Source organism: Oryctolagus cuniculus, chromosome 3 (genome assembly GCF_051225735.1).
Source record: "Oryctolagus cuniculus isolate XC-2025 breed Fujian yellow rabbit chromosome 3, ASM5122573v1, whole genome shotgun sequence".
NCBI classification, from domain to species: domain Eukaryota; kingdom Metazoa; phylum Chordata; class Mammalia; order Lagomorpha; family Leporidae; genus Oryctolagus; species Oryctolagus cuniculus.
Genome location: NC_142869.1, coordinates 66,281,565 through 66,299,089, shown reverse-complemented (window position 1 = coordinate 66,299,089; position 17,525 = coordinate 66,281,565). Strand labels below are relative to the sequence as shown.

Below are 17,525 nucleotides of genomic sequence, written 5' to 3'. Positions count from 1 at the left end.
GAAGCCTATTTTGTTTTTCTTTCAAGACTTATTTATTTGAAAGGAAGAGGGACACAGAGATCTTCTGTAGGTTTATTCTCCAAATGGCAATGATAGGGCTAGGCCAGGCTGAAGACTAGAGCCAGGAACTCCATCCTGGTCTCCCATGGGGGTGTCGGAGACTCAAATACTTGAGCCACTATTTGCTGCTTTCCAGGAGCATTGGCAGGCAGCTAGATGGGAAGTGGAGTAGCTGGGAGTCAAACCAGTAGTCTGATATGATATGGGAGGTCGGCATCCTAAGTGGTGGCTTAACTGCACCACAACACCTGCCCTTCTCTGACAGCTTCACCTCAAACTGAATCATGGCCAAGGCTTAAAAATGCCAAATGCAATAATCTAAACCACTTCTATTTTGAAAATTAGCTTTATTACTTGGATGAAAGAGGGTATTCAAGTAATTAAAAATCAACACCGTGAATAAATACTTCAAAATACCAATCTCTTAAAGTTATATTACATAGGGGCTGGCTCGAGACCTGGCTACCCCACTTCTGATCCAGCTCTCTGCTGTGGCCTGGGAAAGCAGAAGAAGATGGTTCAAGTCCTTGGGCTCCTGCATCCTCATGGGAAACCCAGAAGAAGCTCCTGGTTCCTGGCTTTGGATCTGCGTAGCTCTGGCCATTGTGGCCATCTGGGGAATGAACCAGCCGTTGGAAGACCTCTCTCTCTCTGCCTCTCATCTCTCTGTGTAACTCTGACTTTCAAATAAATAATAAATCTTTTAAAAAAGTTATATTACATAGTCATAATTAAAAAAAAATAAACCAGGGTAGGTGCTGTGGCATAGTGGCTAAAGCTGCCTTTTACGGCACTGGTTTGAGTCATGGCTGCTCCACTTCCAATCTAGCTTTCTGCTAATATGCCTGGGAAAGTAGTGGAAGATGGCCCAACTGCTTGGGCACTTGTACCCACGTGGAAGACCTGGAAGAAGCTCCTAGCTTCAGACTGGCCCAGGTCCAGGGGCCAGCTGGGGAGTGAACCAGTGGATGGAAACTTACTCTTTCCCTTTTTCTCTGTAACTTTCAAATAAATATTAAAAAAAAAACTTGGTTGTACAATTTAAAGCAACTTTTCAATCTATAGCTGAGTGACAGAAAATCCTTCTACCCACATTATAGATGCATAATGAACACACACAAAAAGCTTCAGGTCAGTCAGCATTATCTTGGTAGCCACAGTTACCCAAAGCTAAGTCTAACATTAATTTACCTCTACAAACTAGGTTTCAGTTTCTCTCTGGATTCATTGTAAAACTGTCATCTGAAGAAGTACTATTAACAAACACTACAGTAGGAACTGAAGTGTTCTTCCAAGACACAGGAAGAAGTCTTGAGAAACATGCATGGGAAATTATTAAACTATGTGGCTAAAACCCCTTTCAGAGCCCTGGTAAAAGTGGTCCTAATTTTTTTCTTTTTTTTTTTTTTTTTTGACAGGCAGAGTGGACAGTGAAAGAGAGACAGAGAGAAAGGTCTTCCTTTTTGCCGTTGGTTCACCCTCCAATGGCCACTGTGGCTGGCGCACTGTGGCCGGCGTACCGTGCTGATCCGATGGCAGGAGCCAGGTGCTTCTCCTGGTCTCCCATGGGGTGCAGGGCCCAAGCACTTGGGCCATCCTCCACTGCACTCCCTGGCCACAGCAGAGAGCTGGCCTGGAAGAGGGGCAACCGGGACAGAATCCGGTGCCCCGACCGGGACTAGAACCTGGTGTGCCGGTGCCAGTAGGCGGAGGATTAGCCTGTTGAGCTATGGCATCTACTGGTTTTCTTTTACTCATTGCTGCTCTAATCTTGAATAGTTCCTTCCTTCTACTACTTGGTCTAATTATTTTTCTAGTCTCTTAAGGTGGAACCTTAGCTCACTGATTTGAAACCTTTTACTATTTCGGATACAAGCATTTATTAGTATAAATTTCCCAGTAAGCACTACTTTAGCCACTACTTTAGTGTTTTATTTTTCTTTTCAACTAGTTCAAAATATTTCATAATGTCATTTGTGATTTCTGAAATCCATTAGTTAGTGTTATGTTTTATTTTTAAGTGTGGAAAAGCTTTCAAATTACTGATTTCAAATTTCTGTTGTGGTAAGAGGGTATGCTTTGTATGATTTTGGCCTTTTTACATTTATTGATGCTTGCTTTATGGCCCAAAATGATCTACCATGTTCACTTGAAAACTATGAGTATTCAATTAAGTCAATTGGTTAAATATTATTGTTCAAGTCTTTTATATCCTTATTAATTTTGTATTCCTTTTATCACTGAGCAAGAAATGCTGAAACCTCTGACCTTAACTGTGGATTTATCTAGTTCATTTTCAGTTTGGTTGTTGTTTTATGTACTTTGAATCTGTTACTAGGTACACAAAATTTTAAATTATGTCCTCTTGATGAGTTTTCTCTACTCCTAGTAATATTCCTTGTTCTGAAAACTGTGTTTTATATAAATATAGCCACTGAAACTTCTTTGAAATTGTGTATATGATCTTTTTCACTTGTTCATTTTATTTGAAAGGCAGAGAAACAGATGGAGAAAGATCTTCCATCTGCTGGTTTACTCTTCAAATACCTCCAACAGCCAGGGCTGTGCCAGGCCAAATCCAAGAGCCTGACACTCAATCTGGGTCTCCCTTGTGGGTAGCATGGACCCAAGTACTTGAGTTCAACATCTGCCTCGCAGCGTGCACATTAACAGGAAGCTGGACTGGAAGAGGAGTAGCTAGGATCTGAATGAGGCACTCTGATATGGGATGTGGGAGTTCCAAGAAAGGACTTAACCACTTGGTTGAACACCTATCTCTGTATTTTTTTTTTTTTTTTTTTTTTGGACAGGCAGAGTGGACAGTGAGAGAGACAGAGAGAAAGGTCTTCCTTTTGCCATTGGTTCACCCTCCAATGGCTGCCACGGCTGGTGCGCTGCGGCAGGTGCGCTGCAGCAGGCACACCGTGCTGATCTGAAGGCAGGAGCCAGGTGCCTCTCCTGGTCTCCCATGCGGGTGCAGGGCCCAAGCACTTGGGCCATCCTCCACTGCACTCCCGGGCCACAGCAGAGAGCTGGCCTGGAAGAGGGGCAACCAGGACAGAATCCAGCGCCCCGACCAGGACTAGAACCTGGTGTGCCGGAGCAGCAGGCACAGGATTAGCCTATTGAGCCGCGGCGCCGGCCCCCTGTATTTTTAAAGTGAGTTTTTTTGTGGAAAGCACAAAGCTAGATCTCACTTTCTGGTCCAATCTGGGAAACTTTGGTGGAATTTTTAGGCTACTTCATTTAATGTAAGGTCAAAATGGTTGGGTTTAAACATGTTATCTTGCTATTCTTTACATATTCCATTTGTTTTTTTTCTTTTGCACACTTCTGTATTAACTTTTTTTATGATTCCATTTTGTCTCCACTATTAGCTTACTATTCTACCTATACTATTATACTATTAGCTCACTATTATACCTATTTAGAGTGTGCCCGAACATAATGTCCAGCTTTACTGTTCTCCGCTTCATGTGTAGCTTAAGACTCTTACAACAGCATACTTCACTCCCCCATTGTGTTTTCTAAGCTACCCTTGTTCTACTTGTATAGACTACATATTTTTGTGTTAAAACAGTAAACTACCTTTTTAAGACTCTAAAATGATGGAAAGGCATCTTTTACATTTATCCAATGTTTACTGATTCTGGTGTTCTTTATCCTTTTGTGTCAATGTCTAAATTTCCATCTGGTATCTATTTCCTACTGAGTAAAGAATCTCCTTGAAAATTCTTCAATGTGGTGACGAATTCACTCAGCTTTTGTTTGTCTGAACAAATCTTTATTTTATCTTCAACTCTGAAAGATACTTTTGCTGGATATAGAATCCCAATTTAATAAATTTTTTATCAGTTCTCTGAAGGTTTTACTCCAGTGTCTTGCATAATTTCTGACAATAATATTGAGGCCATTCTTTATACATATGCATGTAATATCTATACCCCCAAACTTTTTTTTTTTTTTTCAGAAAGATTTATTTGAAAGGCAGAGTTACAGAGAGGCAGAGGGAGAGACTGATCAATCGATCTTCCATCTGCTGGTTTACTTTCCTGATGGCCACAATGGCCAGAGCTGTGCCAATCTGAAGCCAGGAGGCAGCAGCTTCCTCTGGGTCTCCCATGTAGGTGCACGGGCCCAAGCGCTTGGGTCATCATCATCTGCTTTCCCAGGCCATAGCAGAGAGCTGGATTGGAAGTGGAGCATCCCAGACTCGAACTGGCGCCCACATGGGATGCTGGCACTGCAGGTGACAGCTTTACCTGCTATGCCATGGTGCTGGCCCCACCTCCACCTCTTTTAAAAAACACTGTAAGATATGTAAAAGTATTCGTGAAAAAGGAAAATTTACTTATTTTTTCTAAGTTGACATATTTGTCCTATACTGAAATAATCTTCAGACATATGAAAACAGTATAAAAATAATTGTATATTTTTAAAAACTACATTATATTCCTCTGTATGTGGACACATAAGGTCCTAAAGAACTATAAAACATAACATGAAGCTGGAATGTGAAAAATTAATAGGTTAATTTCAAGATCCTAGAGATGCCCTCCATTCATTTTGTTAACATATACGAGGGATGGATGAATAGCTTCAGCTCTTAGGCTGAGGCAAAGCACCACTTTAAGTCAAGAACTTTGGGCCACTCAAGTTCTTTGGGCCAGTGCTGTGGCACAGTAGGTTAGTCCTCTGCCTGCGGCATCCCATATGGGCACCAGTTCTGGTCCTGGCTGCTCTTCTTCCCATCCAGCTCTCTGCTGTGGCCTGGGAAAGCAGTAAGAAGATGACCCAGGTCCTTGGGCACCTGCACCAGTGTGTGAGACCCAGAAGAAGCTCCTGGCTTCGGATCAATGCAGCTCCAGCTATAGTGGCCATTGGGGCGTGAACCAGCAGAAGGAAGACCTTTCTCTGTTTCTCTCCCTCTGTCTATAACTCTACTGCTCAAATAATAAAAAAATCTTAAAAAAAAAAAAAACCTGTTGTTTCCCCAATTTGGCTCTCTATTGGGATACTTTTTTAATTTTCTCTTAATCACTAGGTTTTAACTATTTGATTACAATGTACCTTGTGGTATATTTTCCATTTTTTCCTTATTTATTATACATCACACTTTTTAGATCTATGGGCTCTCATCAAATTTACAAAATTTTTAGTCATTATAGCTTCAAATAATTTTTTCTATTTTCTGCTCCTTTAGTGACTCCAATTACACTGAAGTTACATTGATACTGCCCCACTGATATTGCATCTAATTTCTTTTTTAAATTCTCTTTCTTTCATTTTGGATATTTTCTATTGCACTCCTGGCTTACCAATGTTTTCTTCTGTGGTATCTACTATGCTATAATAAAACTCAGGGTATTTCCATTTCAGATTATATATATAATCTATATATATAACATATAGAGATCTGATTTGGATTATTTTAAATAGCTTCTACTTTTTCCCTTCAGGGCCTTTAGTCTACTGTTGAGTTTGGTCACACCACCTGGAAGACACTTTAAAAATTTTTATTCCGTTAATAATTATTTGAAAGGTAGGGTAATAGACAGATCTCTCTTCCATCTGCTGGTTCACTTCCTAAATGCATGCAATAGCTCAGACTAGGTCACACTGAAGTCAGGAGGCTAGAACTCCATCCGGGTCTTTGTGGGTGGCAGGGACTCAAGCACTTGGACCATCATCTGCTGCCTCCTAGATGCATTAGCAGGAAGGAAGCTGGATCAGAAGCAGAGGCAGGGCTCAATCCTGGATTCTGAGACAGGACGTGGTCTTCTCCAGAGGTGGATTAACCTACTGTGCCACAATGCCTGTTCCCCAGGAGGACTAGCAAACCATATCCCTTATATTATCTTTCTATAGCTACTGGTGGGCAAAATGATTCAAAGCCCTCCATGGATTTCAGCAATGGTTTGCCTATGGCTTTCTGGTAATTTCCTGATAAGCTTCTTTTTAAGCATTTGCAGATAGTAGTCAGCTGGACTCCGTAAGATTCTTCCACAGGTCTCCAGAGCACTATCTGTGTGCAGCTCTGCCCCTCAAAGTATTCTGTCCCACTCTGTCGAGGTGTTTTGTCTTGTCTCTCCAAACTCTAATCTCTGGCTCTTCAATGTGGCTAGACCACTGAACTCTATGGATTCCCCCATCCATGGGGTCATGGTCTGGAAACTGCCTCCAGGCTATAAGCAAGAACAATCTTAAGATTTATTTATTATTTTATTTGAAAGGCAGAGTTGCAGAGACAGAGATCTTCCAGTCACTGGTTTACTCCCCAAATGGTTGCAACAGCTGAAGCTGAGCCAATCCAAAGCCTGCAGCTTCTTCCAGGTCTCCCACGCGGGTACAGCAGCCCAAGCACTTGGGCCATCTTCCACTGCTTTCTCAGGCTATACCAGAGAGCTGGATCAGAGTGGAGCAGCCGGTCTCCAACTGACACCCACATGGGATGCCAGCACCACAGGCAGTGGCTTTATCCACTACACCGCAGTGCTGGCCCCAGCAAGAACAAGCTTAAGTACCATTTTGTTGGTACCTTGCAGTCACCAAGGTCCTGGGTCAATGTTTGACTGTCTTATATACTGTTTCTAGTTGGCTAATTGTTTCATATGGAAAAACTAAATTAATTCCTTAACCATGGTCAAAAGTAGAAATCCAGATTATATTCTTGATTCTAAAACTGATCTCTCATTGACCTTGAAAGAGTGTGACTTCTCTAGGCTTCAATTCCTATACATACAAAATGAGAGCAACTAAGTTAGCAATTCTCAATGCCTTTTATACAGGCTGAGCTACTCCAGGTTGTGTACCATGTTCCATCTGTACATCTCAACTAGTAAAGTGTTTAACATCATAGTAGTCAGTAGGAAGTACATTAAGATCTTGCCATTGGTGATTTCTTTTGTCATTTAATGTTGCATAGGGTATTCCTGTTTTGTTTGTTTTTTTTTGTTCATTTGAAAGAGTTAGAGAGGTGGAGCCAGAGAGAGGTCTTCCATCTGCTGGTTCACTCCCCAGATGACCACAACTACCAGAGCTGAGCTGATCTTAAGCCAGGAGCCAACAGCTTCTTCCAGGTCTCCCATGTGGGTGCAGGGGCCCAAGGACTTGAGCCATCTTCTGCTTTCCCAGGCCATAGCAGAGAGCTGGATCAGAAGTGGAGCATCCAGGATTCGAACTGGCACCCATATGGGATGCCCGCACTGCAGGTTGGGGCTTTAACCCACTTAGCCACAGCATAGCACCCCCCCCCCCCCTTATTTAAAGCTCCATAGAATAAATTTCTTAGTTTTGGATTTGGATAACAGCCCTCAATTCAAGGGAATTGTAGTGAGCTGACCTCATCCTCAGCTCCAGGATATGACCTAGACCTAATCAGCACATTCCTTTCTCCTGACTGGAGCTGCTGGACATAAAATCAAATTGGGCAAATGACTGCCAGGCCTAGAACCTCTGTTCAAACAAGTCTCTTCGTGGCTGACTAGAAACTGGGAGAACATAAAACTGGGGCTTTTGCTAGCTTTCTTGTCACCACAGGGAGCTTAAAGGTGAAGACAGTTGGGAGATAGGGTGCTGGTGGCATTTTAAGCCTGTGGGTCAAAGGAGATACCCTTCAGTTAATGTTAGACTTTCCTACTGTGTGGCATAATACTCTCTTTGCCTCAGCCAGCACAGGCTGGCTTTCAGACACTTGTAATGGAAAGTCCCTCAAGTGTTCCAGGAAATATTGTAAGTATCACTCATGGGTTCAATATGGATTTTAATTAAAAATAAAAAAAGAAACACTTGAAGCAGTATCATACAACTGGTTGGGGGATGAGCTGTCAGAGCAACTATCAAATCAGCATGTCTCTGAGAGATGGACTTTCTTTATGGACAAGGGCATGTGTACTAGGTAGACCCACAAGCAAAGATCACGGTTATGTCATATAAATGAAGTGGAGCATAATAAAAGGTAGTTCTAAGAAAGAATGACCATGACATTCCCATGACCAAAAATAAGTATATTTTAATTTTTCACTGTTTTGTGTAGATTATGCCTTACATTATACACTATGGAGGACGTATTTTTGTTCCTTAAAGAATATCGGAACAGGAAATAAGCAACTGATGACGAAATGTAATAAGGCTGGGCTGGTGCCCCTGTGTTACATAGCTTTCCTATTTTTCCAGCAGAAGAACCTTCAGAAGAGGGATTAGAAAACCTGAAAAAACATGGTGTATAACAGAAAAGTAATTTAAAAGGTTTCTCCGATCTTAGTTCTTCTGTGGTAAAATATTTAACACCACCACCAACAGTATTTTGCATCTATTCTCTTATTTTGGAACCTATATTCCACATCCTTTGGTATATATGTGTGTGTGTGTCTATTCTCTTTGCCTTTTAGGCTCTTTGATGTAGGCAATGATATTTTTGTATTATGTACTATTATTATGTAATGAATGATGAGTGCTGATTAATGATACTAAATTCACTGAGGTATAGGGAACTTGACAATACAGACAGTACTTGAGGTTTAGGTGCCATGATATGTACCTATTCTTCAGATATGTGTGCCTTGACTATCTCATTCAAGTTATGGTAGGTAGGCCCCACTCCTAAAATTGTCCTTACATAGTAGGTCACAAGAAGAGAAAGCATGACGGTATAATTTGAGAATTAAATAAGGTTTGAAAAACAGGCATGTGAAATACTACATTTATATGTCTCTTATTGCAAAATAGGCAAAGCAGAACTAAGACATAATCCTCAGTTAAATCAGGAAAGAAGAATGAATTATACTTGTATGATACAAAGCACTATGTTAAAAAGTGGCCTTTAGACAATCAACATGCCTCAAAGCAAAGCTTGAAGGTTATCGTATGGACACACAAACTAAACTAAGAACAGAACTTTAGAAGAGGTGACTTTTTTTTTTTAAAAAACTTTTATTTAATGAAACAATTTTCATAGGTGCAACTTTAGGATTATAGTGGATTTTTTTCCTCCCCATACCCACTCTCCTACTCCCTCTCCCATCCCATTCAAGATTCATTTTTAATTAACTTTATATACAAAAGACCAACTCTATACTAAGTAAGGATTTCAAAAGTTTGTACACACAAAATATAAAAAGTATTGAGAAAAGTTTTGCAGTTAATTCTCATAGTACAACTCATTATGGACAGAGGTCCTATATGGGGAGTAAGTGCACATTGACTTCCGTTGTTAATTTAACAATTAACACTTTCACTTATGACCTCAGTGATCACCCAAGGCTCTTGCCATGAGCTACCAGGGCTATGGAAGCCTTTTGTGATCACAGACTCCGTCAGTATTTAGACAAGTATAAGCAAAGTGGAAGTTCTCTCCTCCCTTCAGAGAAAAGTTCGTCCTTCTTTGGCCCTTAGAAGAGGTGACTTAAAAAAATTTTAATTGAAAAAAATTGAATATATCATTTACAACACTATTTTGAAACAAAAACATTGTAGAATAGATAATTAAGCTATTCAACATGCATTTACGGCACTCCATTTTTATAGTGAAAACGCAATCACTAAGAGGTTTTCTAGAATACATTGCTATTCGCTATAGGGGGTAACTTTTTAAATTTTATGTTCCTCCTATGGGTTTACATCCTTGATTGGTCATTGTGTAAGAAATTACATGCCAGGTCAGCTCCCTACTTTAGGATACATTTTGGAAACACTAATTTTCTAAAATACCAAGTCAGAGATGGACACAGAAGCTGGAAATAATTGCTACTGCATGAGATATAGCTGTGTGCCAGAGGATCTCAAATTAAGGTTCTGGAAATAAGAATCAGGACTGGATGGGGTATAAGAAAGCACCAGGGCCTCTCTTAAAGTTAAGTGATGCCATACAGCTTGTTTTCAAAGGCAGCCCTGAGGTTTTGTGGTGTTTGTTTTCCTAAAGTGTTTGTTTGCTTGTAATTCTATAAAAGAAACATACCTAGTAAATTCCACTAACAGTCTCTTGGTAAAAAAGACAAATGTACAAAGCAATATGTGGGTCTATACCAAAATAAAAAGGAGAAAATCAACAGAGTAAGAATACCACCTACAGAATGTGAGAAAATATTTGCAAATTTATATGTGATGAGGTTACTATTAAAGTATAACAGGAAATCCTTCATCTCAAAAGCAAAAATACAAATATCCCTATTTAAAAACAGACAGAAAAATTGAGTAAATATTTCTCCAAAGATAACACAAATGGCCAACAGGTATGTAAAAAGAATGTTCAACATCTCTAATTGTCAAGAACATGCAAATCAAAACTACAATGGGTTATCACATTAAACCTGTCAGAATGGTCATTACTGAAAAGCAAAACATGGCATACTGACAAAGATGTGGAGAAAGTGGAGTCCTTGAACACGGTGGGAATGTAAACTCTTACAGCTGCCATGGAAAACAGTGGTGTTCCTCCAAAAAAATGAGAGTACTTTAAAAGTTCATGGAAAAACGTTTATTGTGGTTCTAAAAAAAATTTGAAGGCCAGGTGTTTGGTTAATACACCACTGGGGATGCCTGCATCTCAAACTGGAGTGCCTAGATTCAAATCCCAGCTCACCCTGGGAGACAGTGGGTAATGGCTCAAGAACTTGGGTCCCTGCCACCCACATGGGAGACCTGGATTGAATTTCAGGCTCTTGGCTTCATTCTGCCCAGCTGTGACTATTGTGGGCATTTATTTGGGTAATGTGAACTAGTAGACTGACGATCTTTCAAATTGAATAAATAAACTTAGAAAAACTGAAATCGATACATATATTCATACATTTTTGCCATTTTTTTTTTTTTTTGGACAGGCAGAGTTAGAGAGAGGTCTTCCTTCTGTTGGTTCACCCCCCAAATGGCCACCATGGCTGCGTTGCACCGATCTGAAGCCAGGAGTCAGGCGCTTCCTCCTGATCTCCTACGCGGGTGCAGGGCCCAAGCACTTAGGCCATCCTCCACTGCCTTCCTGGGCTACAGCAGAGAGCTGGACTGGAAGAGGAGCAAGCGGGACTAGAACCCGGAGTGCCAGCACCGCAGGCAGAGGATTAGTCTAGTGAGCCGTGGTGCCGGCCTGTCATGCACCTTTTAAAGACCCCTCAGAGTTGCAATATTCTTCATCGCCATTTTATGAGGCTAGAGAATTTAAATTGCTGTATTTAGCTCAACTTTTACAGACCACAACTTTTTATTTTTGTTTAATCTTTCTTCCTCATGGATGACAATTTTCTTTTATTATAATGCCTTGCCCATCCAAGTCACCATTTGTAAAACTATGAAAAGTTCATGGAAAATGGTGAAAACTTGGTAAAAAAAAAAAAAAAGATATAACTTGAGGCACACCAAGAAGGATGAAACATCAGGTTGAAAAGAACCCCTATCAGGGCAATATCATTCTGCTAAAACTGAAGTAAAAGCAAACAACATACTGATGGTAAAGCTAGAGTAGAAAGAAGGGTGAAACTTATGTTTTACAAAAAGTTCACAGAGGCAGTACCCCAAAGAAATTTTATTGAAGTTAGAGCCTGTAGCAGCAAACCATCCATATCAAGGTAGGAAAAACTTAACCTTACTAGTAGTATAACACCACCAGCCAACACTATAGACTGATTGAAAAATTAAAATGGAACAAATTTTCTGCTTGATGGGTACCAAAACTGTTGTTGTGTCCAGATCAACTAAATACAAGAAGAAAGCTTTCAATTTTGAAATAAGTGGGATCAAGATCCTGAAGCATTTCTTCCAAGAACTGCCAACGATGAAACACAGCTTTCCCAGTACAATCCCAAAGACAAAGAACAATCAAAACAAAGGCTACTAGGATGTGGCAGTTGACTTTCTAGAGGGCCAAATAATGGTAACATCTGCCTACTGTGAGAGTGCTTTGAGAAAGCCCAAAGCTTGTTGGAAAAACACCCAGGCAAGCTTCACCAGAAAGTCCTTTCCCCATGACCAAGGTTCTGCTTATTCCTCTATCAAACAAGGGCAATTCTGTGAAAGTCCTCCATCTCATGGTTCTGAATTGCTTCTTTGAACTTTTTTAAGGGCATCCATTTTTCTTCGGTTAGTAATATAGAAAAGACTGCACTGAAATCTCTTTGGGCTCAGACTAAATGGCTGGTATCACCACTTGCAAAAGTGCCTTGAGCTTGATAGAGCAAGTGTTGAGAAAGAGTTCAGATTTTTAATTTTTATTGTTTGATTTTCCACAACCTTTTAAAGTCCTTGCATATGTACAAACAAGAATCCTAATTGCCTTAATGATCTAAAATTGCACTTAAAGTGTCACAATCAGTCCCCCAGCCAGTTTTTGTATGCTCTCCAATGGTTTGTAAGAAGACAGACAGGTTGAGAGGGCCACAATGCTAGGAACAGTGTGGAGTCCTGAATAGAAAGGCATTATATGAATCTTTGTGGTCCTCATTTCCAACAGCATAGACAGAGGTAAAAAATGAGTAGTGTCTCATTTTTGGCTTTGCAGTATGTAGTAAGTACTATACTAGCTAGCAACAGAAACTGCTTATAAGGAACCCAACAACTGATCTTGCCTAATGTACTAGTCCCTCTTCATTCTTCAACAGCTTTCTCCAGGTCCGAATGCCCTAGTCTGACAGAACTCATGCTATACACTGATCTTTACTATTTTTGTCTTTTCTTGCTAATGGCCTACAATCAGAACTGAGCAGCATTTGTGTGTGCTCATGCGCACATCTATGTTTATAACAGAAATATATAATTCTTAGAAAAACGTTATTCTTTTAAAATATTTATATTGAACACTCCATGTTCATATGGGAGAAGCAATGAAGAGTGACATAATTACACAATCTTCATGAGATGTTCCAGGTTGTCTTTCCATTTTGTCAAATTGCATTTACTTTCTTTTACATTATTACTAATTCAAAACAATATTCAAATTCCTAAGCATTTAAAATGTTCAGACAAGGTTGGGTGCTTACTCTAGCAGTTAAGATGCCCCTGCCTTATATCAGAGTACCTGGGGTTTGATTTCTGGCTCCTAATTCCAACTTCCTGTTAATGCAGACCCTGGGAGGAACTTCTGATGGCCTGAGTAACTGGGTTACTACCATATACACGGGAGACCTAAATTGAGCTCCCAGCTTCAGCACAGCCCAGCCCTGGCCACTGCAGGCATCTGGGCTCTCTCTCCCTCTGCCTCAAAAACAAAACAAAACAAAACAAAACAAAACAAAACACCTTACGGATTACCTTGATCTAGTTACGGGGGAAAGTGGAATGAAGAAGGGAGGGAAGGTAGTATTGTGATGACTGGTAGAAATAACATGAGGAAGGCAGTAGGCACAGTCCCTGAATATGCCAATGCACTGCTGTTAAAACAGTTTTAAAACATTCTTTCAAATATCATTTATTTTAATTCATTTTCAAATCAACATAATGAAAATTTGTCCCCATATGGACTTAAATAAAACTTTGATTATGAAAAATGGGATAATTATAATCTAATGTCTCTCAATATAATTCAGAGAATTTTAGAAGTATAACAGAACTTACAAATCATACAGTTTATAGCTCACATTAACACTTTTTATTTGTTGGTTTATTTCCTACTTATTCTCAAACATGAATCAGGTTAAAGAGCAGAGGGCCTGGCTTTGTGTGCATCTTGTGGACACCATGTAGTTTTTCCAACAGCAGGGCCTCTGGTCCACTGGACAGGGTTGCCTGTTCTGCTTTCCCAAATCAGTAATTTTTCTAAACACCACAGATTCATGCTGTAGTGTTACTTTAATTATAGTATCTGTGGGGAGCAATCCGGACTAGACTGAGTTACTGGAATTAAGACTTATTCTGTGCATCTGCTCTCCCACAATATGGCGCTGGGAGAGGAGAAAACAGCTTCTACGCAGCTGCCTCCAGTTCAACCAATAAACTGTAGGACCTACTCCTGATTGGAGGAGAGCAGCGTACTCGGCGTGTGGGCAGCCGAGTTGGGATTGGCGGAGGAGGACTATAAAGGAGGAGAGAGACGGCATGCACCAGGAACATCTAAGGGGAACATCTGAGGGAACACCTGTGCAGCCCCCGAGAAGAGCCGGCCGGCGGTGTGCCGCTCCCCTGCGGAAGTGGGGAATGCGGCCAGGGGGAACTGCCCTTCCACGGAGGTGGAAGGGATAGTAGCCAACCCGGGAAGAACCAGCAGCAAACCCGGGGAGGGCCGAGCAGACAAAAGAACAGCGCAGGGTCCTGTGTCGTTCCCCCACGAAGACGGGGAGCGACATAATGGTGCCGTGACTCGGATATGAAGCCTAGGCAGGGTTTAGTGTCGTTCCTCCACGAAGAGGGGGAGCGACAGTATCAATTCAAATTTCAGGAGTTATTGCTTGCATACTATCTTGGCAACACTAAATCTACTAAGATAATATTTTATATCTTTCATTGCAATACAGAATGCAAGTACCTGAAACTAAAACCAAATATCACTTCAAGACCACCTCAAAAAAGAACAAAAGTCATATTTTAAAGCATCTATTCTCCTTAATTCTTAAAAGAAAATGACATGAAGTATTTAATTAGCCTAAATAGCCAGGCTTCTATTATTACTTTTAACCTCAATTTTGTTATAGAGCTTTCCAAATAAAGCAATAGACGAAATGAAACATTCATAGTTGAGTTTGGAAGGAATAAAAAAAGGATTTCACTGTATTCTGTGGAGCATGAAAAATGCCACCACTCTTACATAATACCTAACTGCCTGGGAGCTAGGAAAGAAGTGAGAGCTTTCTTCAGCCCCCACAACCACACTAAGGTTCTCAATCGCACCATGACCTCTGCAATGAAGCAAGAAAAACAGGATTTCAAAATAAATTTTTGGTATGGACTCAGGGGGAAAAAAAAGCACTTAAGGGTAGTTTGCAGTAACAAAATAGTGGCTACCAAGTATGTCCATGGACCAGGAACTGAATTTTGAATGTGCAGAAACAAGTTTCAAGAGAAGCAATCTGAGTTGTACAAACAATAAGCTGACTCCTGAGGGCAAAGGCTAGGTCTTAACCCATGAGGAAAGCCTCAGCACACAGGTCCCAGATGGTGCAGGACAGTGGTGGTGGGGCTGTGTTTTACTCTGAACACCAGAAAGTTTTGTTTTATTCTCTCTTGGGATGCTTCTTAAAATGAGAGGTTGATCCAAGGCACAGTTAAAATTATTTTCACTCTAATTTATATCGACACCTTATAGAGTAATAGTTTTAAAACAATATTGTGGGCCGGCGCCGTGGCTCAGTAGGCTAATCCTCCGCCTTGCGGTGCCAGCACACCGGGTTCTAGTCCCGGTCGGCGCACCAGATTCTGTCCCGGTTGCCCCTCTTCCAGGCCAGCTCTCTGCTGTGGCCAGGGAGTGCAGTGGAGGATGGCCCAAGTGCTTGGGCCCTGCACCCCATGGGAGACCAGGAGAAGCACCTGGCTCCTGCCTTTGGATAGGCGTGGTGCGCTGGCTGCAGCGCGCCGGCCGCAGCGGCCATTGGAGGGTTAACCAACGGCAAAGGAAGACCTTTCTCTCTGTCTCTCTCTCACTGTCCACTCTGCCTGTCAAAAAGAAAAAAAAAATGTGCATTTATCCCTAGGATTATAACCTCCCTACAAGATATAATTATGATCATCTTTCATTCAAGAGATCTCATTACATAACAGCAAAATTAGAAGCCTTCCTTTTTTTTTTTTTTTTCTTTCCTACTTAAAAACAACAGAAGCAACAAAAAGCCCAAAACACAAACAGCTTCTGGAGTCAGGTCCAGTTGATCTGTTTGGCTTTCATCCTGGTGAATGCTTTCACCGAAGGTCTAAGGACACCCTTGGGCTTTAGCCCCTGAAGTAAGATTTGACAGCTGTTCAACACTGCCGAGCAGTCTTATGTAACGAGGCAGTTCAAGAAGCAAAAAAGAAACCCATATTGCAATGTGGCTTCGGTGAGTAGGCTGGTTGGTGGTAAGACGGAACACACTTTTACCAACAAAGAAAACAGTCACTGGTAAGGCCACGTGAATGATGATCATCATACAAATGCTCCAGGTTTTCCCACAATGAATCTCTGAACAGCACATACTTACATATCGCAGGCAGTGCCCTTCTAGCATTGGTGTGGGAGAAATTGCTCCTGCCACAGATTGAATTCTTCCTGGGATGTTCTCAGAAGTCAAGAATGACTCCCCACCCCAACCCCCCGACTTTCTTTTCTCATTTTTAATAATGCCATCACACAGAAACTTTTTAAAAAAAAAATAAACTGCTGATCTTATTAGCAACTATTAAAAAAAGTAATGCAACTCTTCAACATGAGCTCCTTCCTGACCATAAGAACTTTTTAAAACAGCAAGCTCTAGCTAGTTTTAATTATTTAGCTCCAAAGAAGGAAGAAGCCTTTTGTTTTTTATGTGCCTTTCAAAAAACAGTATCTTTAAAGCAGTCTTGAGTACCAAAGTAAGAGTCACAATAGGTCCTATAGCACTTCTTGGCTCTATAGAGTCTGTTCATTAAAGCAATGTGCTAAATTAAAATTGAGAAATAACTGGAAGATTCAACCAAGAAAACAATATGCCTTGTTATGCAAGTCCTTAAACAAGCCTGTTAATCAATAAGAAGAGGTATGTTCAATGGACTTGGCGTTAAAATGGCATTCTGAGTATGTTTTTGCTGAACAAATGAGAGGAGACATCTTTGGAGATAGATTTGAACAAGTGTACATAATTTCTTAGGAATCTAAATGGCTATTTTATAACTTTAAATTGGCAAAAGGACTGACTTGGGGTCATTTTCCTGATAAAAATCCTATAAGACCAGGTTGTATTTCATATAAGGAAAAAAAAAAAACCTGAGGCCTGGTAACCTGCATGTGTTATTTAATTTATACCTGAATTAAGTGGTTTAAGACTGGATATATATATATATATATATACACACACACACACACACAACTTTTGCTTTCTATCAGGTACTTCATCCACTGAATTATCTTATTTTTTACTTTAAATCAGGAATATTGGTTGAAAAGTAAGATCCTTAATGATCCTTACTATGTTTAAAGAGGAAGGAGAAAAGGCTATTTATCTTGAAATATTAGCAGTCTTTGCATAGCCCATACCTTTCAGAAACTTTTTTTTTAATTAAGCAACTTGTCTTTATCCTAAAATGATCTGGAGATCAAAAGGGTCTATTTCTCACACTGGAAAATTTGGAGCATATTGGAGGCTTGGTATTTAGCATTTGAGTAAAATAAATGCTGGTGTTAAAAATCAGGATGAATTGCAAATTTGGAATGAAATCCCCTAGTACAGAGCCTGGTACATTCTATGTACTGAATAAATGTTGAAAAACAAGCAACAGAAAATCAGTTTTATCACCTTTTGAAACTAACAGCAAAGAAATTTTATCTAAAATTATTCATGTCTCAAAAAATGTATCTAAGTTGTCTAACTACTGGAAAGTTA

The 17,525-nt window shown here is 40.4% G+C and overlaps 1 protein-coding gene across 11 annotated transcripts in view; it reads right to left on the bottom strand.

Moving 5' to 3' along the window:
• The window catches only part of CHN1 (chimerin 1), a 260,367-nt gene that overhangs the window by 38,337 nt on the left and 204,505 nt on the right, over positions 1-17,525 (bottom strand). The window lies entirely within an intron of this gene.